This window comes from Felis catus, chromosome B4, assembly GCF_018350175.1.
Source record: "Felis catus isolate Fca126 chromosome B4, F.catus_Fca126_mat1.0, whole genome shotgun sequence".
In the NCBI taxonomy this organism is placed as follows: Eukaryota; Metazoa; Chordata; class Mammalia; order Carnivora; family Felidae; genus Felis; species Felis catus.
The window spans coordinates 20146762-20153177 of NC_058374.1; the positions used below are offsets into that span (position 1 = coordinate 20146762).

The 6416-nt window shown below is 44.2% G+C and overlaps 1 long non-coding RNA gene across 1 annotated transcript; it reads left to right on the forward strand.

Moving 5' to 3' along the window:
• The first annotated feature begins 2867 nt into the window (after positions 1-2867).
• On the forward strand, positions 2868-5255 carry LOC123386462. Its single transcript, XR_006600337.1, has 2 exons — positions 2868-3152; positions 5084-5255. It is a non-coding gene; the product is annotated as an uncharacterized LOC123386462 (long non-coding RNA).
• Positions 5256-6416: the final 1161 nt, after the last annotated feature.

Consider the following 6416-nt stretch of genomic DNA (forward strand, 5'->3'; position numbering starts at 1 on the left):
CAGCCCCGGCGCCGCGGGCAGCGGCGCACCAAAGCCCCACGCGGAGCCGACTCCCCGGGCGGAGGCCGTCCCGGCCGCGCGCAGACACGCGCTCGGGCCCGGCAGCCGCGAGACCCCCGGGGGGCCCCGGGGACTCCCGTCCCCGCGGCGCCGAGGGCTGTGTCGCGCCCGCTCGCAGGGGAGTCTTCGGAGAAAAGCGGCCCCCCGCGCGCGCGCGCCCGCGCGCGCGCGTGTGAGGTCCTTGGACCCCAGCTGGGGAAGCGACTTCTCTCGCTGGCTCCCAACCTCGCACTTTTTTTTTTTTTTAATGTGTTCTTGGGAAACCAGCGGTCATTTTAGGCCTGTCACGCCCTTCTGGATTAATCAGCGGTCATCATCCATTCTGCTGTGCGTGCATGTGCGCGTACGCTGTATGTTTTTACGATCAAACACCACCGAATCCAGGAAAAGTTCTTCTCCTGCCTTAAGGGAAGCAATTGCCAGCTCATGGTCCTAACCAGAAGGTCCAGAAGATCGAGCTGAAGGCTGAGGTGAGGGTCGGATGAAAGCAAACGGGAGAAGAATCCGTGGCTAGTTTTCAGCAGATCTCAGGTTATTGGACTCGGTTTGGAAAAGGCAGCAACACGGAGCGTCACTGCCTGAGTTCAAAGCCCAACCCCGCCATTTACTAGTCGTATGACTTTGTGCTACTGCTTAGCGTCTCTACGCCTCAGTTTTCTAACCTACGAAATGGGGATAACCTAGCGCTGCAAAAACAGCTCCTACTCTCCCACTGTGAGGATTAAGTGAGTCAGCAGTTCTGAACCGCTTCCATCTGCCTGCCTCGTGGTAAACTCCACATAAGTGTCAGCTAAGATTATCATAGGTTGGGTAGAACAAATAAGCAAACACATTCCGTTGCTAGCACACAGATTAAGGCTCAGTAATGCCACATAGCAACTACTGTGACAAATATTTCTGCCCTTTTTTCAATAATCATAGCTGCAGCCTCTTCATGGAAAAAAAAAAAAAGTATTGATCTGTGAGCCTCTTAGGCAGCCTGCGTTGTTGAAATATCATTCGTAATGATGCTGCGCTGTTTGACTTTTCAGAGGAGATAATTTCTGAAAAGAGATTCACCGATGCAAGAGCCTTTGAACCACTCCTTGCCCTGCTCACAAATCCCCCTCAAAGGCAAAGAAGACAATCATTTGCTGTCAGAGAGGATCAGTTGTCATTTTAAAACACCTCAGAGCTCATTAGAAATGCCTGAGACCATGGATAAACCTGGAGGATTTTATGCTAAGTGAAATAAGCCAGAGAAAGATAAATACTGCATGGTATCACTTATATGTGGAATGGGGAGGGGAGGGGAGGGGAGAGGAGAGGAGAGGAGGGGAGGGGAGGGGAGGGGAGGGGAGGGGAGGGGAGGGGAGGGGAGGAGAGGAGAAGGAAGGAAGGAAGGAAGGAAGGAAGGAAGGAAGGAAGGAAGGAAGGAAGGAAGGAAGGAAGGAAGGAAAGGAAAGGAAGGAAGGAAGGAAGGAAGGAAAAAAACTATAACTCATAGAAACAGTAAAAAATGTGGTTGCCAGGGGCTGGGTGGTGGAGACAATAGGTTGGTAAAAGAGTACAAACTTTCAGCTATAAGGTGAATAAACTCTGAGGATCTAAGATATATTAACATGGTGCCTACAGTTGACAACACTGTATTGTATAATTGAAATTTGCTAACAGAGTAGAACTGGAACTGCTCTCATTAAAAGCAATGTAAATATGAGTGGCGCCAGCATGGCTCAGTTGGTTAAGCATCTGACTTCAGCTCAGGTCATGATCTCGTGGTTCATGAGTTCCATCCCTGCTTAGGGCTCTGTGCTGACAGCTCAGAGCCTGGAGCCTGCTTTGGATTCTGTCTCCCTCTCTCTCTGCCCCTCCCCTACTTGCACTCTCTCTCTCTCTCTCTCTCTCTCAAAAATAAATAAATATAAAAAAATGAACAATGTAAATATGAGAGATGATGTATGTGTTAATTCAGTAGAGGGAACCTTTTCACAAGATATACATATAGCAAATCATTACATAAAATCATAAAAATAAAATATAAATAATATATACTTATATAAAATATATTTATAAAAAATTAAAATCCTATTCTCTCTTTTAAATGGTATGCAAAAAATTCTGAGGAAGATTGACGGTGATTGTCACATTTGGAGCTGATTTATCAGACCTTTTAACTATGAATTACACAATTTCTTAGCCAACCAGCACCTATCACAATGCCTGACACATAGTAGGTACTAATTCAATGTTTTCTGAAAGAAAATATGAATAAAACAAATGAATGCATTAAAATTGGACTTAACTATGATGTTTTGTTCTCTCGAGTAAACAATGAATGCTTAGAGTTGTACTTTTCCCATTTGTTTCTCTTACTATTTTCATTTTCTGCATTAAGCCAGCTTTTAAGTTGCTTAGTGTCATTTTACTGATGTAAGAAGAATTTTAATACCATCTGTCTTAAAAGGACTTCTTTATTTCAAAATTCAAAGCACTATAAACAAGAGATTTGGCAGAAACCTGTCATCTGGCCCAGCCTTCCTCCTTCAAGCAGATGAATAATTTAATTATCCACTAGGGAGACCTTTGCCCCTTTCATGACTTTCTCACTTGACTGGTCAAGAAATCATTCCTTGTGGTAACTATGCCCCCCCCCCCCCCCATCTCTACTTTAATTAAATCCTTTTCTGCTGGCTTGGACATCCATAGATAGAAAGAATGACTAACCATCATGACCCTCGTGAAAACATTTATATGCTTATAAAATTAAATTTTTTTCTTTAGCTAAATTTCCCAAATCGATTTACTTTTACCTCTGGGGCCTATTTATATAGAACCTACGGGAGAGTGTATAATCACATTTGTTATTTAAAGTAAATAAACTGAACCTCACATTAAAAGCTTTAACCCAGCCGTTGCAATCACAAAAGGGCAAAGAGTGGCTTTAACAAACATTACCTCGGGCACAGAATGTGATAGAGTGTATTACTAGTTCACAACTTTTTGTTCCCTTCCATCCTGGCAACATTTCCTGTAGGCATAGTGTATTTCTCTACAGCGGTGACTCTGCACTTGACCACGCGACTTTCTTTGGCCAAGGGAGCAGAAGCTTTAAGGTACTTGCATAGTTTACCTCTGTTCCCCCATCCCTTGAGCTCTGGTGCCCAGCCAGGAGACAAGTATATCCCAGGGAGTGGCTGCTTCACTGACTTTGTCCAAGAATCCAAAAACCCGTCTAGCTAGTAGAGCCCAAATGAGTTCTGTAAACCCAGCCACGCCCAGCAGAGCTGTAGCAAGCCCACAACCCTCACACAATGGGAATAAAAAATAATTGTTGCTGTCAGCCATTGAAATTTGGGGAGTTCACTGTTACTGCAGTTAAGTGCTGACTAATACACCAATGATGAGAATTGAAGAGAAATGCTTTCTACTTCAGCAACGAGGAAATAATGGGTTTACATACAAGACTCAGTATGTGTTTTGTTTTGCTTTGTTTTGGTTTGTTTACTTTTCTAAAAGGCACGCTGTTAAAAGCGTAATGGCCAATAAAGCATAGCCCTTATTATTAATTAACTATTCATCCTCTCATCACACAAAGCTTTATTATGTGCCTTCCGTTTGTCAGACATTACGCAAAATTGTATACATTTTTGCCAGTTGGCTCAAATTCCTCATGGAGGCAAGTCTTTCCAGCCAACAACGTTCGTAGGTAAAAAAAAAAAACTTTAGCTCACAGTTTCATTTGCGAGCTGTGTATGAACCTTAGCCCAATGAAGCATTTCTCCAAAGATCTTACCACATTTTAGAGAAATTATCTCATTTACCATTATAGTATTCCTGCAAGTCAATGAGAAATATAAAATAAAAACATAAAAGGAAATTCAAGACTCAGAAGCTATTCTAGAAACGATTCCTTTCATTCATCCATTCAGTATACAGTTATTGTAGCCAAGTATTAGGCAAAGAGGATGCAATGGGGAATAAGGCATAATCTCTACTTATAATAACATCTAGTGGGACAGATAAGCAAGCAATGAATTATAATGCAACGTGATAAATGCTCTAAACTAAAGCTCTGCCCAGACATCATGGAAGAACAGAGGAGGAACTTCTAATTCAGCTAGGAAGTCAGGAAATGCTACCAGAGGAAGGGGTCGCTACACTTTCTACCAGGAGTAGGAACTAGCCGGCAACCCCCTCCCAAGAATGCAAGACCCGCTAACATGGAAAGTTTAGGTTGATTACCCTTCCCCTCCCCACCCCCCCACCCCCCACCCCCATTTTAGAGATTACTCTGCTCTTCAAACAATAATGAAACATTTCTTAATGGATGACACATCTTATCAAACAGGCCCCCCAAAGCCCCCAACTTATCAAAAATTTTTGTAGATACATCAACTCATAATTAAGTTTGACCCAAAACCTTTTAGAAATTGCAAAGAGGGGAAAGAAAGGCAGGAGAAGCAGGATCATCTTTGTTTTGGTCTTTGTGGGACTGAGCACCCTAGGATGATGGGGAAGGTAGGCTCCCGCGGTAGGCAAACCATGGCCCTCAAAGGTGTCCTCATGCTCATATGCAGAACCTACGAATATGTCCCCTTACATGGCAAAAGAGGCTTTGCAGATGTGATTAAGTTAAGGACCTTGAGATAGAGATTATCCTAGATTATCCCAGTGGGCCAGTGTAATCACGAGGGTCCTTCGTAAGAGGGAGGCAAGAGGGTAGAGTCAGAAAAGAAGACGGGACAATGGAAGCAGAGGCCAGGCAGATCTGAAGACGCTGCCCTGCTGGCCTGGATGATGAATGAGGGGCCACAAGGCAAAGAATGCAGGCAGTCTCTAGAAGCTGGAGAATGCAAGGAAACAGATTCTCTCCTAGAACCTCCAGAGGGAACACAGTCTTGGCAACATCTTGATTTTAGGACTTTTGAGCTACAGAACTGTAAGATATTAAATTTGTGTTGTTAAAAATGCAACGATAAGTGTTGTCCCAGCAGCAATAGGAAACGAATACACCGTCTATGTGCGAATTCTGTTTGGTCTTTAGGATCTCAGTGAGTTCCAGGACCTTGAAAAGAAGCACTTGGAAATCAAGATGGCTATGATTCTTCATCATTGTGGCCGCCAAGCGAGACATCCCAAAGCAAAGTGGTCGAAAGTCCAATATGTCTTCATGGTCATGCCTAATAAAAGGACTTATTTTACCTGCGACCCTCAGATGATTGCCTCCCTTCTCCAGCTAATTTTTCACATGTAAATACAAAAAGTATAGGTGGTTCAGAGTCACCATATTTCTCTCCAAATCTCCCTGAATCTTCCTCTCCTCCTCTATAGAACTACGTGATGAGTAACGTCCACATCTCCACAACCGGAACCCCAGAAATCAACCCAAATTCTTTCCTCTTTTCTGAACCATCCCTGTCCAGTTACTCAACCCTGTTAATTTTATCTCCAAAACAAAAGAACTCATGAATCTGTCTCCATACCCACCGGTATGACACCGGTGCTGCCTTAGCTTAGCAACTTACCAGGTCTTCCTTGGATTGTTCTGTAACAACCCTCTACGAAGTCTTATCATCAGACAAGACATGGAAGGAGGTAGGACTTCACCTTCCCAAACATGACTCGGAGACACTACAGATAGGAAATCCTGGGACCCCACACTACATTACTTTAACAAATAAAAATTAACTCATATAAAACATTATACACACTGTCTAGCATCCAGTAAGAACTTAGTAAAATATTTGCTTAACCGTTGAACAACTGGAAAAATAAGTACATAAAACTGACCTCCTTGACGTATTTGAATACGAATCAGTGAGGAGGTGACAAGGAAGATGATAGTTATTATTACCCTTTCCATGTGCCTCGAGACTGCTTTCTGAATGAATCATCTGCCAAACTTGATAAATATCAAGCTACAAAAATAAAACCTGCATTATATAAGACTCGCAAAGTATCAAAAAATACTTCAGGGCATCAGTGGCGAGCTGAGGCGGAAGCAGGCTGTGGTGGCAAGGACAGCAGTGGCGGTGTGGCACCATGGCAGGGCTCACGGGACGCCTGATGCCTTGGCGATCCCAGACTGGTAGCCAGAGAACACAGTGGCATGGCCCCGGAAGAGGGAGGGTTGAGGAAAGTGGAAGGTAGCAGCCCACGCCTGCTGGCTCCCGTTAGATCGGTTCCTGCACTGGTGCCCGGCAGCCTTAGCAAAGGCCCTGCCTGACGGACTTTAAAAATAATAATAAGGGGCACCTGGGTGGCCCAGATGGTTAAGCATCTAACCCTCAGCTTCAGCTCAGGTCATGATCTCACGGTTCGTGGGTTCGAGCCCTGCATGGGGTTCGGCACTGACAGTGTGGAGCCTGCTTGGGATT